This window comes from Bombina bombina, chromosome 2 (genome assembly GCF_027579735.1).
Source record: "Bombina bombina isolate aBomBom1 chromosome 2, aBomBom1.pri, whole genome shotgun sequence".
In the NCBI taxonomy this organism is placed as follows: domain Eukaryota; kingdom Metazoa; phylum Chordata; class Amphibia; order Anura; family Bombinatoridae; genus Bombina; species Bombina bombina.
Window position 1 is genome coordinate 917927605 of NC_069500.1, and position 25998 is coordinate 917953602.

Genomic DNA, 25998 nt, shown 5'->3' on the forward strand with positions numbered 1-25998 from the left:
TGTTTGGTAGATCCTGGATCCAAGCATTGGGCATGCCAAAGTTACCACAACAGTTACCACTTAACAAACTGCTGGACCAAAGTGGGAATTCAAATTCTTCTTGGATTAATTCACTAAAGCACAAATATAAGACTGTATTTGATGGGAACCTAGGTTTAGTGAAAGACAAGCAGATTCAGCTTCACCTAAAAGAAAATGCTATTCCAAAATTTTGTAAACCAAGAGTTGTACCATTTGCACTTAAACCTAAAATTGAAGCAGAACTAGAAAGACTACGAAATCAGGGGATTATTGTTCCAGTGTCTAGCAGTGAATGGGCTTCCCCAATAGTTCCTGTCAGAAAAAAGAATGGGGAAATTCGCATCTGTGGAGATTTCAGAGTGGGCCTTAACCCTCAATTACTTGTGGACCAGTATCCTTTACCACGGATTGAAGAATTGTTTAGTTCTCTGGCAGGGGGTGAAAAATTTACAAAAATTGACTTGCATCAAGCATACTTACAATTAGAGGTGCATCCAGACTCCAGACACCTGTTAACTATCAACACTCACAAAGGACTTTTTCAGTATACGCGGATGGTGTTTGGCATTGCCCCAGCACCTGCAGTGTGGCAACGGATAATGGATGAGATCTTGGCAGGTATTCCACATACCCACTGTATAGTGAAGTACACTGTGCAATGGTTAGTGGAGGCATGCCCAGAGCTTTAATCTAATCTCTGCCGTACAATAGAGGCCCTCCTTGCTGCAAAACATAAAGGCGAAAAAAGTCTTTCTGCAGTTTCCAACTGTGACATCTGGTTTATATAACCCATGGGTTGCAGTATCTCCATAGTATAAGTTTGTAGCTTAAGGTTGGTAGGTTTGAGCTATAATGGCAGGCAAAGTTTCTGCAAATCATGCCACTATATGATAGACACTGCTGCCCCTGTATCAACTTCCATAGACACAGGGCAGCCATTTAAGGATACATCCACTCTTATGGCAGGGGTACTCTCACCTACTCTAAACGAGACAACATGATGAACTAGAGGCTCTTCATCTGAACTGCAGTCTTTATGGTTAATATCAACATGAAAAGTCTGACGTTATGGACTGTATTGTTTTGTCATGGCAGCAGAGCGTGTGCAGCGGCAAACATGCCTAACATGGCCAGTCTTTGCACACTGAAAACAAACTGCATCTTTGAACTTGCAAGCATATGCAGTATGATTAGGGGCTCCAGAATGGTAGCAAGTCACTGCAGCAGAGGAAACTGAAGAGTTTTTTTGTTGTGGAGGATGGCTTAAGTGAGATCGGCTTCGTACAGAGGTACAAAACATTTCCTGACTTTTAGGACTAGCAGGATATGGTTTCAATAGTGTAGCATCTTTTGTTGCTAACTCTATAATAGTGGCAATATCAGTGGCCTTTGTGAATGTCAAATCTGGTTCAGTAAGTAAACTTTTCTGTATGTCTGGGTCATGGAGGCCCATAACAAACATATCCCTAAGAGCAGTCTGTAAGTATTCACCAAACTGACATGTAGTAGCTAGCTTATGTAATATGAGAACCTAAGCTTTAATGTCTTTCCCTGCATGCTGTCTCCTACAATAGAATTTAAAACGTTCTGCAATTTCTAATGGTTTTGGGCTGTAATGATCTTGGAGTTTTTCAGTTAACTCAGTCAGAGGCTTAGAGGCCGACTTGTCTGGGGAGATTAAGTCCCTTAATGTATCATAAGCAGCTTGGCCAATTGCTGTCAGGGAAACTGCAACTTTACTTCTGCAGAAATGCTGTTTGCTTCCATATACTGCTCTAGCCTCTCCACCCAGGAGCTCCATACTTCAGCTGCCGGATCAAAAGGCTGTATTGTTTTTATTAGTGCCATTTAGTATTACATTCCACAATCCTCGTCACCACTGTAGTGTCCCAGGGGTAATTGTGTGTGTGCTGTTTCAGTGTCACCCTGAGATACTGGGTGGGTTGCTGTAAATGTCCCTTCAGTGTATCACACACATACAGGATGTTGTGGTAAACAAGGTAGAGATACACATGTTGTCCCTTAGGCAGACTTCTCTAGGAGACCTCTGAAGTAACAGGCTCCTGCCCTTAATGTTTCCATTAAGGGCAGGGGGTCAAGACTATCGTCTGCCTCTAAGCTTATCACAGATCCTCTAAAGGCTGTGACACACTGCAAGCGGAGCGAAACGCAGCGTGTAGATGCAGCTGTGTGCGCTCAGTGTGTCCTGCCTTTTCATCTCTGAGCATTCTGCTACATCAGATCGCGTAGCTGAGCACTCAGAGATGAATTATCTGAACTTCAGAAGTGATGCGACGCGAAGCGAAGCAGCTGCTTCGCCTCGCGCCGCATCGCTTGCAGTGTGTTACAGCCTTTAGGCTGGCTTTATGTTTAGCAATCTGCAGTCTACTAACTTAGTCTGCTTGCCAGACTAGACTGTTGCAGGCAGATAGGTTCCACCCCAATCTAAGAAGCAAAGGAAGACTATGCCTGAACATCACAGTTTGTCATCTATGTGGGTAATTGTAGGGGTCAGAAGGCCACTATGTCTTCCCTGTCTTTCTGGTTGAGGAGTGTCATCTGCCTAGCTTATGAGACAGTGGGACAACAGCTTCCTGAGAGGATTACGGCTCTTTCCACTAGAGCAGTAGCTTCCTGGGCTTTTAAGAACAAAGCCTCAATGGATCAGATTTGTAAGGCGGCTACCTGGTCCTCCTTACATACTTTTTCTAAATTTTATATGTTTGATGTATTTGCTTCGGCTAATGCAGCTTTTGGGAGAAATGCTGCCAGGAAAAAAGGAATTTATCTGGTAAGCATAAATTTTGTTTGTTTTCTGATATTGTTTATATAAGTGTAACTGTTTATTTTAAGTTACAATTAAACCTAACACTACACTAGCAATAAATTAATTAAATAAAATACCTACAATTATCTACAATTAAACCTAACACTACACTATCAATAAATAAATTAAATAAACTACCTACAAATAAATACAATTAAATAAACTAACTAAAGTACAAAAAATAAAAAAAGCTAACTTACAAAAAATAAAAAAATGAATTACAAACATAATAAAAATATTACAACAATTTTAAGCTAATTACACCTACTCTAAGCCCCCTAATAAAATAAAATCAGCCAATCGGATTGAACTTGAATCTGATTGGCTGATTCCATCAGCCAATCAGATTTTTCCTACCTTAATTCCGATTGGTTGATAGAATCCTATCAGCCAATCAGAATTCGAGGGACGCCATCTTGGATGACGTCATTTAAAGGAACCTTCATTCGTACTTAGGACATCGGAAGAAGAGGATGGATCCGCGCCGGAGGTCTTCAAGATGGAGCCGCTTGTCATCGGATGAAGATAGAAGATGCCGCTTGGAAGAAGATGGTTGCCGGTCTGGATCTACTCTTCTGCCCGGATAGGATGAAGACTTTGGAGCTTCTTCTGGACCTCTTCAGCCGCCGCTTGATAGAAGACTTCAGCCGGATGATGGATCTCCAGCCCCCGCTTGGGCTTGGATTAAGACTTCGGAGCCTGGAGCGATCGGTGATACCTGGCATGGTGAAGACAAGGTAGGAAGATCTTCAGGGGCTTAGTGTTAGGTTTATTTAAGGGGAGTTTGGGTTAGATTAGGGGTATGTGGGTGGTGGGTTGTAATGTTGGGGGGGGTATTGTATGTTTTTTTTTACAGGCAAAAGAGCTGAATTCTTTGGGGCATGCCCCGCAAAAGGCCCTTTTCAGGGCTGATAAGGTAAAAGAGCTTTTCTATTTTAATTTTAGAATAGGGTAGGGCATTTTTTTATTTTGGGGGGCTTTGTTATTTTATTAGGGGGCTTAGAGTAGGTGTAATTAGCTTAAAATTGTTGTAATATTTTTATTATGTTTGTAATTCATTTTTTTATTTTTTGTAACTTAGCTTTTTTCATTTTTTGTACTTTAGTTAATTTATTTAATTGTATTTATTTGTAGGTAGTTTATTTAATTTATTTATTGATAGTGTAGTGTTAGGTTTAATTGTAGATAATTGTAGGTATTTTATTTTATTAATTTATTGCTAGTGTAGTGTTAGGTTTAATTGTAACTTAGGTTAGGATTTATTTTACAGGTAATTTTGTAATTATTTTAACTAGGTAGCTATTAAATAGTTAATAACTATTTAATAGCTATTGTACCTGGTTAAATAAATACAAAGTTGCCTGTAAAATAAATATTAATCCTAAAATAGCTACAATATAATTATAATTTATATTGTAGCTATATTAGGGTTTATTTTACAGGTATTTACAAGTATTTAGCTTTAAATAGGAATAATTTATTTAATAAGAGTTAATTTATTTCGTTAGATTTAAATTATATTTAACTTAGGGGGGTGTTAGGGTTAGGGTTAGACTTAGCTTTAGGGGTTAATAAATTTATTAGAGTAGCGGCGAGATCCGGTCGGCAGATTATAGCGGCGAGGTCCGGTCGGCAGATTAGGTTAATACTTGAAATTTGGTGTCAGCGATGTTAGGGAGGGTAGATTAGGGGTTCATACTATTTATTATAGGGTTAGTGAGGCAGATTAGGGGTTAATACATTTATTATAGTAGCGGTGAGGTCCGGTCGGCAGATTAGGGGTTAATTATTGTAGGTAGTTGGCGGCGACGTTGTGGGGGGCAAATTAGGGGTTAATAAATATAATATAGGGGTCGGCGGTGTTAGGGGCAGCAGATTAGGGGTACATAGGTATAATGTAGGTTGCGGCGGTGTACGGAGCGGCAGATTTGGGGTTAAAAAAAATATGCAGGGGTTAGCGATAGCGGGGGCGGCAGATTAGGGGTTAATAAGTGTAAGGTTAGGGGTGTTTAGACTCGGGGTACATGTTAGGGTGTTAGGTGCAGACATAGGAAGTGTTTCCCCATAGAAAACAATGAGGCTGCGTTAGGAGCTGAACGCTGCTTTTTTGCAGGTGTTAGGTTTTTTTACAGCTCAAACTGCCCCATTGTTTTCTATGGGGGAATCGTGCACGAGCACGTTTTTGAAGCTGGCCGCGTCCGTAAGCACCGCTGGTATTGAGAGTTGCAGTGGCGGTAAATATGCTTCAGTAAAGTGTTTCTTGGAATGGAGAGGACAGTTTTAAGAGAATTTAGGGCCTGGTGGGATAAAAGAGCTTTGGAAAAGTATCTTCAACTTTATCTTATCCCTAGAGGACTAAGGCTTAATAAATGTCCTACATTCCAAGTTTAAGATCTGGATTTTATATTGGCCTGGAATAATATATTGAGTAACTGTTCTAAGAGACTCATGTTGTTAATTATAAAGTTTAAGGAAACACAATTGGTTAATATTAGATCAGACTTGGCACATATACAGGCACAACTCAATACCTTTGTTGAACATCCCAAGTACAATGAGTTTGATAAATTACTCAGTGAAACTGTTTCTAAGTTTAGAACTGAGTTGGACAATTTCAAGCTCAGGAAGTTCAGCAGGGATAATGAGGACTATATCAACAATAGAGTATATACTTAGCAACATAGAGGTAACCCAAGAGGTAATAGGCATCGAAGGAATAGATCAAGGTCTGGTAATAGACTCTCTAAGCAGAACAAACAGGTTACTTTCTCAGATACTGATAACACTGATGAATCTACACTGTATCCAGCTAGAAGTGATTCTAGTGGGGATGAGGAGCCTACTGTTAAACCTAAAGGTATAATACGTAACTATAGTAACACTTCCTCTTAGGGAAGAGGTATTGTAAGAACAGAACCAGTTATCACTCAACAACAGAGTCGCTCTGGCAAATTTGATGGTGTAACATTATCAGAAGCACGTGAAATTGAGTTTTTGAATGATACTGAGGAAGTGTCAGGATTCTTCCTTGATGTGCATGTACCTTTAACAACTAGCCTATAAATTCCCATGCAGCCTTGCAGCACTTGCCAATTAATTTGAGTGTATGAGTGTAGCGTAGCTGCATATCTGTTGCTCTCTAGTTAATTAGGCTCTAGCAACTTGCTAACAAAAGCTTTGGATTACAAATTGGATTCTGAAGTACTAAAACTGCAGACAACTAAGATCCTATATTCTGCTTTATACTTCCTGCATCTCTCAGACCGGAGATGGTTTGCAGCCTGAACCTGAACTTCTACTGGCTGCTCTCTCACCGGGCAATACACAAACTCGAAAGCCAGCCTACCTTATTTCAAGTCAGCTTCTGATACTCTGAACTGAACATTCTACCGAATAACGATGACAACTGTTACCGGACTTCTCCGCCCATCTGTGACGTCACCCCTGATGAGTCGCATCGACCTTCTGCTGAAGTTTGGGTAACACACCCACCTATCGCTGCAGGGCTCACTCGCTTACTCCAGCTCTTCACTGCTTGTCAATCATCTACTTGAGAACCACGCTAACACGCCCACAAGTCTCCGGACGGATCAAACACTTGTTCCGGCATGCAGCTTCCTGCTCTTACAATTCAGCTATACTCTGCAAACAGATTAACATTGCTTTCACACAGCACCTCATCCTGTAAAGGGATTGCATTGCTCCTTGAGTGGATATTACCAATACTACGCACTCCTATCATTAAAGGTACAACTTCACTAACCTTTTCTCTAAAGAACTGAATTGATATTAAAGTAAAAGGTCTTAGGCATACAACTGTTGATATTAATACAGCTAACTCCTACCACTTTAACTTGGAGCTCAGATCCAGATAAAGGAATCTTACTCAAAACAATTTAAACCTCATCTCTAAATTAACTCTGACAAGATCTGTACAGGAAGAGTAAAAGCGCCTCTCTCCTGTAACCAAATAACAAGAACAAATAAATACATTGTATATCTTTCTCACTTTAAACACTAATATCCATTTGGGAACTGCAGTTGTGATTCAATCTAAACAGTAACAACTTAGTTTCTGACATATTAATTGGCCTATAAAATGGATCCAGCAGACCTCCCCACTGTTGTTTACAACTTATCACAAAGAGTTGACCAGCTATCTCAAGGATTACGTGAACTCCAAATACAAAATTATAGTCTCAGAACTACCATCAGAGACAATACTCCAGAACCACAAGTTTCCCTACCAGGGAAATTCTCAGGTGAACGCCCCCTCTTCAGGCAATTCAAGAATGCATGTAATCTTCTATTTCAGATGAGACCCAAGACGTACTACACATAGAGAATAAAGGTTATGACAGTAATCTCTTTCCTGAGAGGAGAGGCTAGAGTTTTGGCAGATCTGTTCTTCGAGAATGATGACCCGATATTAGGCTCACTAACAGATTTCTTTGATGCAATGAGTAGATTATATGAAGATACTCAAAAGCAGCTGACAGCTGAAGCAAAGATGAGCTCTCTAAAACAAGGCAGACGTCCTGTAGAGGATTACCTCACAGAGTTCAAGCTATATATCACAGACTCCGAGTGGAGTGACATTGCTTTACGTAACCAGTACAGATTAGGGTTGTCTGATTCTCTAAAAGACGAACTTGCTTGAGTGGAACTTCCCAGGACTTTAGAAGGCTTGATTAATCTGTCTATTCAAATAGACGCAGATTGAGAGAGAGACGTACTGAGAGGCAACATTCTGATAATACCTACAAGTACTATCCATCTGCCGGCTCATCCTTTCCAAACAAGGATACTTCAGTACCCATGGAGGTTGGTGTTATGAGAGGTCCTTTACAGCCAGAAGAGAGGATATGCCACAAAATGAAGAAACTCTGCATGTATTGTGCATCACCAACCCACTCTGTACAAGACTGCCCTCTGCTCCAGCGGCAAAAGAAGAGTAAGTTAACCAAAATCTCTGATTGTTATACTAGTAAAGTCACTAACGCTGCTTACTGTACTATACCCCTCTCTCTACAGTGGGATCGACAAACCCTCAAGTCTGAAGCCATTGTGGACTCCGGGGCCTATGCCAACTTTATTGATGCTGTAATGGCTAAGAAAAATAAAATACCTCATCAGACAGTCCCTATTAAAGTTACCATAGATTCTAAACATGTTGAGTATATATCTTTTGATGTCATACCTTCACCCCTCTTCCCTGTTGTTCTAGGGTTATCATGGCTTCAGTTACACCAGCCCACCATACACTGGGATAGACTTCAGGTGGAACTTAACTCACCTTACTGTAAGAATACCTGCTACCCTCAACAGAACATACTCCAGGTTACAAACTCCCAACTACCAATCGAGTATGAGAATTTCATAGATGTTTTTAGTAAGAAAGAAGCCGAGACTCTCCCTCCACATAGTGTTTACGACTGCCCCATAGAGCTTCTTCCTGGCTCATCTATACCTTATGGGCACATTTATCCCTTATCTCAGCCTGAACTAGAACACCTTATATCAACGAAAATCTTAAAAAAGGCTTTATCAGGCCATCGACTTCTCCTGCCGGTGCCGGCATCTTCTTTCTGCGAAACAAAGACGATTCCTTGAGACCAATAATTTATTACCGGGAACTCAACAAAAGAACCGTAAAGAACCGGTACCCGCTCCCTTTAATTCCTGAATTGGTGGAACATCTCTCTCACGCAAAAGTATACACCAAACTTGATCTTCGAAGCGCCTACAATTTGGTGAAGATTAGAGAAGGAGATGAATGGCTCATGGCATTCAGAACACGGTATGGCCTCTACGAATATACCGTGATGCCATTCGGGCTGTGTAACGCCCCTGCCACGTTCCAATACTTCATTAATGACATCTTTAGAGATTTATTGGACGTGTGCATGGTGGTATATGTGGATGATATCCTCATATATTCGGATAAAATGGAGGATCATAAAAAACATGTTCGTTGGGTACTTGGAAGACTCAGGACTCACCAACTATTCGCTAAACCCGAAAAATGTCTATTCCATGCCAAAGAAGTTTCCTTTTCAGGATATTGCATATCTTCCACTTGGATCAAGATGGAGGACAACAAAGTTGAAACGATAAAGAGTTGGCTGGAACCCAGAAGCCACAAGGATGTACAGAGGTTTCTTGGTTTCGCCAACTTCTATCGCAAGTTTATAAAGGGGTTCTCTAAAATCACAAAACCTCTCAGTTCTCTCACAGGGAAACATGTACCTTTCCTATGGAATTCCGCTGCTCAGGAAGCTTTCGAATACCTTAAGCAATCCTTCACAACAGCATCTATACTTCATTTCCCGAACCCAGAACACCAGTATATTCTCGAGGTGGATGCCTCGGATTATGCCCTGGGTGCCATCCTCTCGCAGAGAAAAACACCAACAGAACCTATGCATTCTGTGGCCTTCTATTCAAGGTTAATGACTCCTCCGGAGTTAAATTATCCCATAGGAGAAAAGGAACTGTTAGTCATCAAATCCTCTCTGGAACACTGGCGGCACTTATTAGAAGGCACTAAAATACCCATACTTGTATTCACCGATCATCGGAACTTAGAATACCTGCAATCTAGCAAAACTCTATCAGCCTGTCAACTACGATGGAGTCTTTATTTTACCAGGTTCAACTTCCATATCACGTATCGACCTGGGTCAAAAAATGGAAAAGCTGATGCCCTATCCAGGAGGGATTTCAGGCCTACATCTTCATCCCCTCCACAAACTATCCTCTCAAAAGAACAATTCCTTGGTCTTACTACCTCTTGGCTTGATATTCTACGCCAAAGGTTGAAGGATGATTCTTCTATACCTACAGAACAACTCCACAAGAAGAGTGATGGACTATATTACTTTGAAGACAAGTTGTACATACCTCCTTCACTACAGAACACCTTTCTGCACAACCATCACGATACACCTTTGGTTGGACATCCTGGAATCAATACATTGGACCTACTAAAAAGGAATTATTGGTGGCCCAAAATAAACCAGTCAGTAAAACAGTATGTCTTGTCCTGTCAGGTTTGCGCAATCTCCAAACCCGAAAAGGCATGGCCATATGGATTCTTAAAACCCTTACCTGTCCCAGAAAGACCCTGGTCAATTATCGGTATGGACTTTATTGTTGACCTACCTAGATCAAACAACAATAACACCATTCTTGTTGTTGTGGATTTACTCACAAAGATGGCCCATTTCATTCCTTATAAAAAATTACCTACTTCCTCAGAAACCGCTGAACTTTTCATACAAAACGTAGTGCGCTTACATGGTTTACCGTCAGTTATTGTGACAGACAGAGGAAGTCAGTTCACTTCTCGTTTCTGGAAACAACTCTGCAATGCTTTGCATATTGACCAACGCTACAGCACCGCCTACCATCCACAAACAACGGGCAGACGGAAAGAGTCAACCAATGGTTGGAGCAGTACATTAGGTGTTACTGCTCCCACGAACAAGATCAATGGTACCGTAGCATTCCAATGGCAGAATATGCTTATAACAATTTAACTAGTTCTTCCACAAATTCATCCCCATTCTATTCCAACTATGGGTATCACCCTACCTTTCATCTGTATCCTCAAATAAATGATGTTTCACCTCAGGTTGATGATACCACTAATAACCTCTCAGAGATTTTTTCATTCCTCAAAGACAATATCAAATTGGCACAGCAAAAACAAAAACACTACTACGATTCAAAGAGAAGAAAACCTCCTCAATATCACATCGGAGATAAGGTATGGCTCTCTACCCGGTACCTGAAGTTGAAAACTCCCTCCAGGAAATTCTCTCAACTCTTTATAGGTCCGTTTGACATAAAAAAGGTTGTAAATGAGAATGCAGTAACTTTGAACTTACCAGATGATTTCTTAGTCCACCCAACATTCCATGTTTCTTTGTTGAAACCCTACATTCCTACTCAACATCAAATTCTAATACCTCCCTGACAATCTCTTATACAACAAGAGGAGCTTTATGAGATTCGATCTATACTTGATTCTAGAGGGAAGTTACAATATTTGATAAGATGGAAAGGTTTCACTTCAGAGGAGGATTCTTGGGAACCAGCAAACAATCTTCAGGCTCCTCGTCTCATAGCTCATTTTCACTCTAGGAATTCTGATAGACCTAGACCTTCGACTGCGGTGCAGTCCCTTTGACGGGGGGACATGTCAGGATTCTTCCTTGATGTGCATGTACCTTTAACAACTAGCCTATAAATTCCCATGCAGCCTTGCAGCACTTGCCAATTAATTTGTGTGTATGAGTGTAGCGTAGCTGCATATCTGTTGCTCTCTAGTTAATTAGGCTCTAGCAACTTGCTAACAAAACCTTTGGATTACAAATTGGATTCGGAAGTACTAAAACTGCAGACAACTAAGATCCTATAGTCTGCTTTATACTTCCTCCATCTCTCAGACCGGAGCTGGTTTGCAACCTGAACCTGAACTTCTACTGGCTGCTCTCTCACTGGGCAATACACAAACTCGAAAGCCAGCCTACCTTATTTCAAGTCAGCTTCTGATACTCTGAACTGAACATTCTACCGAATAACGACGACAACCGTTACCGGACTTCTCCGCCCATCTGTGACGTCACCCTTGACGAGCCGCCTCGACCTTCTGCTGAAGTTTGGGTAACACGCCCACCTATCGCTGCAGGGCTCACTCGCTTACTCCAGCTCTTCACTGCTTGTCAATCATCTACTTGAGAACCACGCTAACACGCCCACAAGTCTCCGGACGGATCAAACACTTGTTCCAGCACGCAGCTGCCTGCTCTTACAATTCAGCTATACGCTGCAAACAGATTAACATTGCTTTCACACAGCACCTCATCCTGTAAAGGGATTGCATTGCTCCTTGAGTGGATATTACCAATACTACGCACTCCTATCATTAAAGGTACAACTTCACTAACCTTTTCTCTAAAGAACTGAATTGATATTAAAGTAAAAGATCTTAGGCATACAACTGTTGATATTAATACAGAAAAAATGTGACCGAAGCCACTAGAGGCCAATATGATATAACAAGAGGTGGTGCCCTCCTTACAAACGTGATACACTAACAATATCAATGACCAAGTGTAGTACTAAAACTAATAGGTCTATTCCACAAGAATATTCCTTGCTGACCCCTAATATGTATATGGTTAAAAAAGCTGCACTTCTTAATAACTAAACTCAGAGAGATATAGAAAAATGTATGTGTAAAACACACAAGAGGGCGCTAAATAACTACTAATGAGTAAAAAGTATATAATACCCTTAAAATAGATATAAAATATATACAAAAAGGGAATAGAGCGTGGACTCTCACAATAAAGTGGATATAACGAATGATAATAAGTCCAATATATGTGCACAGTGATCAGTACATCAAATGTCCAAAGAATGTTGGCAAACAGATCCCTACCGATAATATTGAACTCTCCTCTCTCAGGTGCCTCCTTCTCTCCTTTGATAGCTGAAGACGGATCTATGGAAGTGAGGGACAAACAAAGGTGACCAATGTGTGTATCCAATGTAATGGTATCCCACCCTGCACACGTATTCTATACCCAGGGTACTCACACTTTTACTGAGAACACCAATGTGCTGGTAGGCGCGGACTGGCTATCTGAGCAAACCAGCTTGCTCTCTCCGGTTCACTCTCAGCCAGGAGTCTGACTGTTACCATCGTGAGAGAGTGAACCGGAGAGAGCAAGCCGGTTTGCTCAGATAGCCAATCCGTGCCTACCAGCACATTGGTGTGCTCAGTAAAAGTGTGAGTACCCTGGGTATAGAATACGTGTGCAGGGTGGGATACCATTACATTGGATACACACATTGGTCGCCTTTGTTTGTCCCTCACTTCCATAGATCCGTCTTCAGCTATCAAAGGAGAGAAGGAGGCACCTGAGAGAGGAGAGTTCAATATTATCGGCAGGGATGTACTGATCACTTTGCACATATATTGGACTTATTATCATTCGTTATATCCACTTTATGGTGATATTAATACAGCTAGCTCCTACCACTTTAACTTGGAGCTCAGATCCAGATAAAGGAATCTTACTCAAAACAATTTAAACTTCTCATCTCTAAATTAACTCTGACAAGATCTATACAGGAAGAGTAAAAGCCTCTCTCCTGTAACCAAATAACAAGAACAAATAAATACATTGTATATCTTTCTCACTTTAAACACTAATATCCATTTGGGAACTGCAGTTGTGATTCAATCTAAAGAGTAATAACTTAGTTTCTGACAGGAAGATAGTAGACTTGCCAGACCAGAGACTCCTTCTAATGCAACCACAGTGAAAGAGCAGAATTTTTGTCAGGCCACATATGTAAGAGAAGGAGGAGGAGACATAACAAGAGAAAGAAGTGCTAGAGTAAGGGGCTATCGCAACAAATATCAGATTTAAAAATCATAAATTTTTGTGATAAGGAACTAACACCCCCAGAAATAGAGGTCCTAAGCTTAGGACTAGGTTTTGTTCTAACTAGAAAATGTAATCTGTTTGAAACAATCATAGATGTGAATAGGTTAGTAAGAGACCTTAACCTCAAAAAATATTTTTTGAAAGAGGGAGTGAGTCAAACAGATATGGAACAAGTTGTTAATGGGAATGATCAAGCTGTTCATGCTACACCACATATTTACAACATTTGCAACTTTTCAGAGGGTTGTGATTATTTGTCTCTGCATGAACTAGTGGAAGGTAATGATATAGATCCCTCTTTGCTTAAACATAATCATGGTCATTTTAAACCAAGGTCAATCTTCTACCCTGTGAGGGATAGGGCTCCCTTTTTGGAGGCCGTCCATCACAGGGTGGAGGAGGACCTAGTGAAGCTATCTAGGGAGCATGTTAAGAGCCCCCCCCCATATGAAACCAGAATTAGGGCATGCATTATCTATATTGATGGCACGTGATGATATAATCATCAAAGAGGCAGGCAAGGGGGGCTCTATCATGTTTTCAATAAAGACACCTATATTCTGGAGGCCGTAAGACAGCTTAGTGACAGGGAAGTCTATACTAGACTTTCAGGAAACCCCACTGAGAACTTTAAGGGACAGCTTATGAATATTCTAGATGATGGTTATTATGAAGGTATCTTCGATTTAGATTCTTATAACTATCTACTGGTATCTAATCCTGTTATCCTGATCTTCCATCACCTCCCCAAGGTCCATAAGTCCTTGGCGGAGGTGAGGGAAAGACCAATTGTTTCAGGGATTGGTTCCCTATTTGAAAACCTGTCCTCTTGGGTGGAATCCCTCTTACTACTTGTGGTGTACAGGTATACCCCGCTCATACAGCGGGTTAGGGACCGGAGCCCCGCTGTAAAGTGAAAACCGCCTTAAAGTGAAACAAGGCAGTTTTAGCTTTCTTTCCACTTGCCAGTGTGTTTAAAAACTTGAAAACATGTTTGAACTAGCATATATTAGGGGTGCAATAGGGCTAAGTTTAGTTTAACACTAGCACAGCACAGTATTCAATAAATACTGTACTTGTAAAATAGTGACAATTACTGTAGTAAAATTTGCCAAACTATAGCACCAAGACACAGATTGCACCGTAAAGCTGTAAACAGAGTGAACTGCGCATAACAAAATGGTGCCAGTCACTTTTCTCGCAAACTCACAATGATTACAGCACTGTTTCATAATCCTTGGAGGTTGAACTTCAGCTCCACAAAGCGCTGTAAAGTGAGGTATACCTGTATCAGCTCCCTTCCTATCTACGGGATACCAAGCGTCTATTATCCAACTTAGATAGCTTGGTATGGAAGGAAAACTTTTCTTGGCTCACGATAGATGTTGTAGGGCTATCTTCGGCCATTCCACATGGGCCGCAGGGGTTGATACATTTTTGACTAAATATGGCAAGTATAAAGGGGAATTCTTTCTCCAGAGGCGTGGGACCACCATGGGTGCTAAGTTTGCGTCAACATATGCCAACATTTTCATGGGTTTGTGGGAGTGGTCCAACGTCTTTGGAGAGGATAACCCCTTCAGAAAGTATATACAACTGTACAAACACTATATTGATGACCTCCTCTTCATATGAACCGGAACTGAAGAGGAGGATCCCGACGGCGCGGAGCAGGTCCAGCCTGAAGACATCTGGCGCAAAGACTTTTGCCGTATACTGAATCTTCAATGCAAGGTACGTGATTCAAAATGGCGTCCCTTGCATTCCTATTGGCTGAAAGATTTGAGTCAGCCAATAGAATGAGAGCTGCTAAAATCCTTTTGGCTGTTCAAATCAGCTAATAGGATTTAAGCAGCTCTAATTCTATTGGATGATGAATCAGCCAATAGAATGAGAGCTGCTAAAATCCTATTGGCTGTTCAAATGCTCTGCCCCGGATGTCTTCAGGATGGACCTGCTCCGTGCCGTCAGGATCAAGATAGAAGATGCCGCCTCGATGAAGACTTCTCGCCACTTGGATGAGGACTTCTCCACCAGGATGAAAATTGAAGAGGCTGCCTGGATGAAGACTTTTAGTCGCCTGGATGAGGACTTCTCCGCCGGGATGAAGATTGTTCAAACAGGACTTCAAAAACTGTGGATCGTCTTGGGGTTAGTGTTAGGTTTTTTCAAGTTTTTTTTTAGTTGGGTTCTATTTTTAGATTAGGGTTTTGGCAGTAAAAGAGCTAAATACCCATCCAAATGCCCTTTTCAGGGCAATGGGTAGCTTAGGTTTTTAGATAGTTTTTTTTTATTTTTTGGGTTTGGGGGGTGGGGGTTTGTAATGTAGTGTTGTGTAAGTGTGTATTTGTATTTTTTTTTCTTCAGAAAAAGAGATGATATCTTTAGGGCAATTCCCGACAAAAGGCCCTTTTAAGGGCCATTGGTAGTTTATTCTAGATTAGGTTTTTTATTTGGGGGTGTTTTTTTTTAAATGGGTATTAGAATAGGAATAATTGTTATTATTTTTGATAATTTGTTTGTTATTTTGTGTAATGTATTTTTTTACCGGGTGTTTGTTTTTCTTTTGTAGGAAAAGAGCCATTATCTTTAGGGCAATGCCCTACAAAAGGCCCTCTAAAGACCCTTGGTAGTTTGGGGGGGGGTTGTATACTGTTAGGGGATGGGTTTTTTTTGTAGCAAAAGAGCTGTTTAACTTAGGGCAATGCCCCCCAAAAAGGCACTTTTAAGGGCCCTTGGTAGTTTGGGGGGTGGGGGTTTGTATACAGTTAGGGGTGTTTGTTTGTTTTTTGTAGCAAAAGAGCTGTTTAAATTTGGGCAATGCCCTACAAAAGGCCCTTTTAAGGGCCCTTGGTAGTTTATTTTAGATTAGGATTTTTTTTTTTAAAGGGTATTAGAATAGGAATAATGTTTATTATTTGGGATAATTTAGTTGTTTTTTTTTTGTAATGGTAGTTTTTTTTAATTTTTTGTAATGGTAGTTTTTTTTATTTTTTGTAATTTTAGGTTTTAGTTTAAGGTAGCTTTGGTTTTAATTCACAGGTAAGTTTGTATTTATTTTAACTAAGTAGTTAGTAAATAGTTAATAACTATTTACTAACTAGTCTACCTAGTTAAAATAAATACAAACTTGCCTGTGAAATAAAAATAAAACCTAAGCTAGCTACAATATAACTATTAGTTATATTGTAGCTAGCTTAGGTTTTATTTCACAGGTAAGTATGTATTTATTTTTAAATAGGTATTATTTAGTTAATAATTGTAAGATTAATTTAGCTCTATTTTAGTTATGTTAAAGTTAGGAGGTGTTAGGTTTAGGGGTAGCATTAGGTTTAGGGTTTGGGTTTGGAGTAGGTGTAGGGGTTAATAGTTTAATTTAGGTTGTTGCGATGTGGAGGGCTGGCAGTTTAGGGGTTAATAAGTTTATTTAGTTAATAAATAATAATTGTAAGTTAACTTTAGCTCTATTTTAATTATGTTAAAGTTAGGGGGTTAGGGTTACATTAGGGTTAGGGGTTAATAGTTTAATTTAGGTTGTTGCGATGTGGGGGGCTGGCAGTTTAGGGGTTAATAGGTTTATTTAGTGGTAGTGATGTGAGATGTCAGAGGTTTAGGGGTTAGTAGTTTTATTTAGGTGGTGGCGATATTGGGAGCAGCAGATTAGGGGTTAATAACTGTAGGCAGGCGTCGGCGATGTCGGGGCAGCAGATTAGAGGTGTTTAGACGTGGGGTTTATGTTAGGTTGTTAGGTTTAAACCATATTTTCTTTTTCCCCATAGACATCAATGGGGCTGCGTTATGGAGCTTTTCTTTCCGCGATCGCAGGTGTTAGGTTTGTTTCTGACCTGCTCTCCACATTAATATCTATGGGGAAAGCGTGCATGTGCACGTCAAAACAGCGCTTGTTTTTGGTGCGGTATGGAGCTTAAAAACCCCATATCACCCGCACAAGCCTGTTTTTTTTAAACTTGTAATGGCAGCGCTATAGGGGATTAAATAACTCCACTTTTGTTGCGTTCGTTAATTTCCCTATAGTGCTTAAAACTCGTAATCAAGGTGATTGTGAAGTATACTAGCTGTTCCACCAGGGAAGTGAGGACCCATCAGGGCAATTTTCAATGACATTAACAATAGAGAATGCTCTGACCTGGCTAGGCATTTCATTTATTGCCATGATCATGATGTCTCCTCCTTCAATTGGCAGGTTATTGAAACAGTATGCCCCCAAAACTAGGGGTGGTAACAGAGTTAACAGATTACTGTATAGAGAGGCCTTTTTGATCTTCCTATTACAGACTAGGAAACCAAAGGGCCTTAACAATGATGGTGACATAATACATTTTTGGCAATGTTAAGTTCATCAATAAAGATATTACAATTTAACTATTCTTGCCCCATAAAAGAGATACTCTTAGTATAGAGATAACTTTGAGATTGACCTCAAAATGCTAACAATTGTTTGCATGTAAGTACCTTGCTCTATTGTGATGTAGTCAGTACTCTGCAAGGTACTAAGTTTCAAGCCCATACAATATAGATTTTTGATGGGGGTCTCTCTATTTAAAGTCAGTTTAGTCTGTTTTGAATGCTGTCATATTGTTTGAGACTCCACATTGACCATTAGTACATTTCCATCAGATCATAGAGTTATGGCGGATACGCATATGGTTGACAGTTGTTACCTTTAAGCAATATGATAATCTAGTTGTTATTACATCACTTTAACTAATGAGGTGTGGAGGGTCTTTATAAGCTTAGTCCTAATGGTACATATATGTACAAATGTAAATATATACCAACATTTAATTCCATAATTAAGTATTTAGTGAGTGGTCTTATAACTAATTACGGGCCAATAATAGTATGGAATAAGGATTAACACACACATGTTCCCAGGTTTGTACTGTCACTTTAAGTCTGTTAAGTCAATTAAGTATTCGTTTGCAGCAGCCAATCACATTGTTTTATTAACTATTTAAATGTTATGTAAATTATTCTAAATCCATGTCTATGAATAAGGCCTAAAGGCCGAAACGCGTGAGATACTTTATCTGTCTGCTGCATTTATCTACTATTTTTGTATCCTGTTTAAATAAAGCCAGTTTTTTTATTTTTTAAACAACTAGCACTTTGAATGACTCGCTGGCTTATCCTTTTCTTGTTAAATTAGAAAGTTGCCTAAAATTGCATGCTCTATCTGAATTATGAAAGAAACAAAAATTGGGTTCAGTGTCCCTTTAATTTGCTTCCCACATTTCTGATGTTCTCCCCTAAAGCAAAGTGTCTGTAATACTTACATTAATCTACATTAAAAAGATTCACCACACCCCCAACACACACACAAAGTAACATTACCAGAAAGAATGTTACTTATGAGGTTGCAGAAACTATTGATTTTATTTTATTGTGATGTTTAAATTGGTCATTTTATTTAATAAAATATTTTACTATATCAGAGCTCTAATAATACTAATGGTTGAACCTGACTACTGTAATATCAATTTAAATACAAAATGACACAATTATCTCCTAGCAACAAAATAGTAGTTTTAGTGAGAATAAATGTCCTGGGCTGGGAAATCACTTTTTGCAGCTCACATTGTAAAATCTTCAGAAATGATTATCTGCCAAGTAGCTAAAGCTATGAAGAACATAACAGTGGCAGGCAGAAAATAGTAATGCATTATAAAAATGTAAGTATTAAAAAGGGTAAAGCTGTTTAATATAGAGGACATCTTGCCAAACCGGACATAAACTCAATAATTTTCCTCTGTTAAATGTTTAATTTTGACTCCTGTTTATTATACAGTCGGGAAAAATTTAGAGGTTGATATATTCAGGTGATGGAAAAGTCACCAGATGCTTCTTTTAAGCAAAATGGTAAGATATGTAAGCATTTTCATTGCCTAAGGTAGTACTATATTTGTTAAATAAGTAGGGGCAATTTGCTGCTTGAATATTTTATTTATAAGATTCAAACAATCAGTGTCTCAGAAATGTATTATATTAGCATATACCGGTATATATTACCATGAAGCGTCACTAATATTTGTTACATTATCTTATTATGTACTTGTATTTTTCTATCTACTTTATAATATGATAATCTTTAGTACATTTTACACAACCTTTTATAGTCTAGCAACATCGCAGTAACGTCCCTTTGATTTCTAAGGGATTTGCAAACTCAAAGACAGCGGATTGAGAATCAGAATCGCTAAGTCAATCGAGATGCGAACATTACCAGTTGAATCTGTCAAAAAATTTAATTTGGTCGAATAGAGTGGTATGTACAGGTGGCTCAATATGCTCAAATAATGTATGTTGCCATCAATTTACATCAAACATATATCGCTGGAGCGCATATATTTGAGCTTCATTTGACAATGATTTGACAGTGATTTAAAGGGCCATAATACCCAAATGTTTAAACACTTGAAAGTGATGCAGCATAGCTGTAAAAAGCTGATTAGAAAATATCACCTGAACATCTCTATGTAAAAAAGAAAGATATTTTACCTCAAAAGTTCCTCAGTAGCCACCTCCCATTGTAAAGGATTTCTAAGCAGCATTTTAGTGTGTCTGTCCCGGGACAACTGAAAGGATGAGCATCGTGCACTCTCATATTATTTCACCAATCAGGTAAAGGAAGCTTACTATGAAATCTCATGAGAGTTATGTCAAATCTCATGAGATCACAGTAAGAGTTCATGACCTCAGCACTGCTGATGCTGATTGGCTGCTGTTCATTTCTTCAATTTTTAATTTTTTTTACCTGCAGCTGGGAGCAGCTGAGTATAACTTTTTACACAGAACTTACTCTGCTGAGCTGAGGAAATTGTGAGGTAAAATATCTTCCTTTTTTACATAGAGATGCTCAGGTGATATTTTCCTGTCAGCTTTTTACAGTTACACTGCATCAGTTTCAAGTGATTTAGCATATGAGTATTATGTCCCTTTAAGCTTTATTTGACAATGTTGACACAATGATAACTTAGGGGTGTCAATGTTTGCATATTTTCAGTGTTTTAACAGTTGAATCTTTGATCCATGGAGCCCATAATCTTCTCACATCTTCGCATCTTTATAAAATTGTAAATTATTTATTTGGGCAATGCTATTTATGATAGTTTATACATTTGGACCATTTGTTTCCATGGATCCTGAAACAAATTAAGATTCAGAATAATACATTTTGACCTAAATTACAATTGGAGAGTAATTATTACTTTGAGGAGCAAGGCAACAATATTTTTCACAGCTAGAACCTGTATTACTAATCACATATGAAAAAAAAATTGCAAACTCACAGTAACTAACGTTCCCTATAATTTCAATGACGAGCGCAAAGTGGAAACTCACAATCTTATTCCGTGGTCAATCCTTGTACTCGAGCGATAATCACATTAACTCTTGAAATATTAACCAAAGTGAAATTCTGGTAGACTCATGGGGGCCGAATTATCAAGCTCTAAATGGAGCTTGATGCCCCTGTTTCCACGCAGGCCTTCAGGCTCGCCGTAAACAGCAGTTATAAAGTAGCGGTCTTAAGACCACTGTTCCTAAACTGGTCTGTCTGCTCTGAGGCTGCGGACATTAATCCGCCAGATCTCATTCAGCCGAAAGTCTGCAGGGGGCGGCATTGCACAAGCAGTTCACAAGAACTGTCTGTGCAATGATAAATGCTGTCAGCGTATGCTGTCGACATTCATCGATGTCTGTTGGACATGATCCGCTGAGCGGATCATGTCGGACTGACCAATGATAAATCAGGCCCATTGTGACTTTTCATACAGGACTTCATAAGCCACACAAATATATATATATATATATATATATATATATATATATATATATATATATATATATATATATACATATATAGAAGTGCATTGGAGCCCTTTGCAGTTAAGTAGATGAAAACATGTAAAACCATATTTATGCAATATTCATATTTAATAAATTTACAGTATTTACTGTAGATATTTCACATTCCAATGCTCTGCACATAGCAGAATATTTTCTATCTATTATATATATAAACATTCATATATATATATATATATATATATATATATATATATATATATAATATATATATATATATATATATATATATATATATATATATATATATATATATATATATATATATATATATATATATATATATATATATATATATATATATATATATATATATATATATATATATATATATTTATGAAGAAGAAAGAATGGAGAGATCCAAGTATCAAATGCAACAAGTGGTTTATTCAAGCTTACAGGTGTAATGCACACACATTGGAATGGCAGCTGCGGAAGAACTGACACGTTCCGGGCATGCTCAAATGCGCTTCATCAGAGATTATAGGTGTCCCCCAAGTAAGTGCTTAAAAAGAAATTAGTAAATTTTGAGGGTTTAGTGTACCAATTGGCTCACTGGAGACACAGATTTCTTTAAATGTGGCCATATCTGTAAAAGCTGTTCCTATACTACAAAAACAAGAGAGTTTAGATCCTCACAAAACCGGAAAGTCCTATAGGATCAGCAACAGGATAGACTGTACCACCGAATATGTTGCGTATCTCATCACATGCCAGCACTGTCCCTACAGTATGTGGGCATCACTTCTCGCCCCTTGAAAGACAGAATTAGGGAATACTTGCTGTCATTGGATGAAGATATACCCAGGATCCCAGTGGCCAAACACTTCCACTCACATGGCAAATGGGTTAAAAATCTTTTTACATTTCTGGGTATAGAATATATTAAGAGGGACATTAGAAGAGGAGACAGAATAGCCAAATAACTCAGAAGAGAGGCATTCTGGATTTTTACCCTGCAAACCGGATACTGGAAGGACATAAACAAAACTCTGTAGCGTATCATGCCTGACAGACATCGCTGTCTGCATTTATCATTGCACAAGCAGTTCACCAGAACTGCTTGTGCACTGCCGCCCCCTGCAGATTCATTGCCAATCATCCGCTAGCAGGGGGTGTCAATCAGCCCAATCGTATAGGGTCGGGTGGATTGAAGACCGCAGCCTCAGAGGCAGCGAACCAGTTATAACTGCTGTTTCCTTCAAGCCTGAAAGCTGATAATTCAGCCCCTTAGTGCTTAGTTAATTTTATTTTATATATTATCAATTAACCTTTTAAACTTCCCTTATATTCCATCAAAAAAACATAAAATTAAAACACTAGAAAGCTTACTATTTTATATACCCAATCAGGATAGGATGAATGTTTCATCCCTTTGTTTTTTTTACACACTCTGCGAATAGGCTTTATACCCAATAGAAAGAGTGTTCTTCATGTACATTTTTCCTTTTATTGTTGTTGAAAATCATCTATGGTAATTATTTGTTCCCTTTTTTTAATTTTTCCTCTTATTTTTGGCTACATTGTACCCGTGTACTCAAGTCAAAAGAATCCACCATTGATATTCTTTTTTTATTATCATTTGTTACACATTATTATTATTATTTGTACTGTTATATTCATAATTTTCTTTAACATGTATTAATTAAAGACTACTCACTTTATTATTTTTTTCCTGCACATAAGTCACCCCCACGTAGCCATTCCTAGGCACGGATACTCATTACTACATTGAATGTGCACGAGAAATTGTTTGAAGTTGCTTTTGGTATTTTCATTGGTTGATGTTTCTTGTTAAGCACTTACCTGGGGGACACCTGTGATCTCTGATGAAGCGCATCTGAGCATGCGTGAAATGCGTCAGGCCTTCCGCAGCTGCCCTTCCACTGTGTGTGCATTACACCTGTAAGCTTGAATAAACCACTTATTGCATTTGATACTTGGATCCCTCCATTCTTTCTTCTTATTGTATTCCTGGCAGAGATAGCCATTCGACGACCAGTATCCTTTCTGTACATACAGACTCTCTCTGCAATATCCCATAGTGTTGATCGGCCTGCACAACTTGCTACCTTGACCAACTGACTTCTTCTGTACCTCTGATGTCATCAGGAAGGAGGGGCCTCCCAACGCTGAATACTCCCGTGGACACGCAGCGGGACTACGGAGCACAGCCTGACTGCGACAGTCAGCTAGGACCTACAGTGATCTGGACGAATTGGAGAGGTGAGACGCTCATCATCATGCACTCCACTGGCACCCGGCAACCCCTTAGCATCACTCAAGGTACGTTACGTATTGAAGTGAGACAGGTTCATACGTGAACTATCGGCAGCACTTTATCTACATTCAGACTGAGGTACTGATATTCTAAGATGTGTTTATACTGACTTAAAGAGGTTATAAACCCTGCCTGACACAGCTTAGTATGGGACATGCATAACGCTCATCTGAACTGGACTATACTCAGCATTTTTTGACACTTTAGCACCCACACTATTAAGGGATATCGCATTTTTGGGAAACATACACATAAGACTGACAGTCTGTACTCCTTTATTATATGGTATATATTACAGGAGACCAGCACTCTATACCGTTGTTTAACTGGGATCATTTCAATAAGCAAAACGAATGGTGAAATAAATTGTACTTTATTCACTAAAAATAGGCAAACACACAGAAGTACACAGAATACAAAAAGAACACACTCACTTTGTTGCTAGGTGAAAAACTACCCTGTTCTATCAACCACAGTCAGTTGAATCTAGGTAAATACAAAAAGTCCTCTTGCACAGTCTTGTTATAGTCCCTTAGAGAGCACGTGTATGCAACATTCAAACGGGAGCAACAGATGTTAAGGGACATTCCAGCCAAAATTTGAATCCACATGGATGCATTTCCATTTTGATTAGAAGCATTTTTATAATATACATGTATTAGCAAAAATGCTTTTAATTTAAGCAATAGCTGATTCAAAAGTGTATTTAAGTATGCTCCGTGCACCAGTATTTTGAACACAGCACTTTTCCAGAGAGCCTAATGTGCTTGTACCATCTGGTAATGACTCAATTTGTTAACTGCTGGCATGATATAAGCCCCACTGGTGCTCTGAGCAACTGTAGTATTTAAAATGTTGGTGCTCTGACAATATCTAGCTATGCTTCACATGTACGTGCTGAGAAAAATGTGATAACTGTTACTAGAAGCAGTTTTGCCAATACATGTATTTTGCAAATATGTTTCTATTCAAAGATGTAATTCATCTATGTGCATTTAAATTTTGACCGTAATGTCCCTTTAAAAAGGGGGAATTTTAGAAATATACACATAATTGTGGCAAGATAAAGTGATTTCCAATGGGGTAAAAAGAGTTAAAGGGACGATAAAGTTAAAATTAAAATTTCATGATTCAGACAAAGGGCCTAGATCCCATTCATGTACTAACTACGCTCGACTTCAGCTCTTTGCTCTTCTACATTCAACATTACAAGTTGAATGTAAAATAAATTTGCCAATTCGATGCACAAAAAGCGGAAGTTATAATATTACTTCCCCACACTTCCCCATAGACTTCAATGGAGCGAAAGCTTTCATTCTATTAGCTGATTTGAATTTGGATTTGAAAATCAGCCAATAGCAATGCAAGGGTACCCCTATATAAAGGGGGTACCTCACATTCAAAATTGTGTGCAGTGGGTGACCTCATGAAGAGGACATTGGATGAAAGATTAGAAGAAAGATGGCTGAAAATAGATGAAGATAGAAGACCACCGTGGCTGCGATGAAGATAGAAGACCACCGTGGCTGCGATGAAGATAGAAGACCACCGCAGCCAGGAAAGAAGATGAGCACCACAGTTTGGTGAAAAAGAGCTAAGTCCCTTTAGGGCAATGTCCTACAAAAAGCCCTTCTAAGGGCTATTGCTATTGTTTATTTTAGTGTTAGTTTAGAGTTTTTATTTTGGAGTGTTTTTTTCTTAAATGGGACTAGTTTTCAAATAGGCATAACTGGTCAAGTTTTTTTTATTTTCTGTAATGTTAGCTTTTTTAATGTAATATTTGTTTTTCTTATGCAATGTTAGTTGGGGTTTTTGTTATGTAATATAAGGCTGTTTTTTATGTAATGTTAGTTTTTTAATGTAATGTTAGTTTTTTTGGGTGATTTGGGGGGGTTAGGTTGTTAGCTGGTTAGGGGGATTAGAGATTAGTGGGTACTTTGCGATGTTGGAGTGTGGCGGTTTCGGGGTTATTAGTGAAGAGGGGTACTTTGCGATGTGGGTGTGTGGCAGTTTAGAAGTTAATAATGTAGAGGGGAACTTTGTGATGTGGGGAGTGGCAGTTTAGGGGTTAATAGTGTAGCATGTACTTTGCGATATGAGGTTGTGGAGGTTTAGGGTTTAATAGTGTAGCGGGTACTTTGCGATGTGGGGGTGTGGTGGTTTAGAAGTTAATAGTGTAGAGGGGTACTTTGCGATGTGTGGGTGGGTGGGTGGTTTAGGGGTTAATAGTGTAGAGGGTTACTTTGTGGTGAACTATGTGATGTTTTAGGGGTTAGTAGTGAATTTTTTCCTTTGGCCAAACTCTTTATACAAACTTTCAGGTTGCGTAAAAAGTTTGAGCTTTAATCCCTTAGGCCTAGATTTGGAGTTTGGCGGTAAAAGGGCTGTTAACGCTCCGCGGGCTTTTTTCTGGCCGCACCATAAATTTAACTCTGGTATCGAGAGTTCAAACAAATGCTGCGTTAGGCTCCAAAAAAGGAGCGTAGAGCATTTTTACCGCAAATGCAACTCTCGAT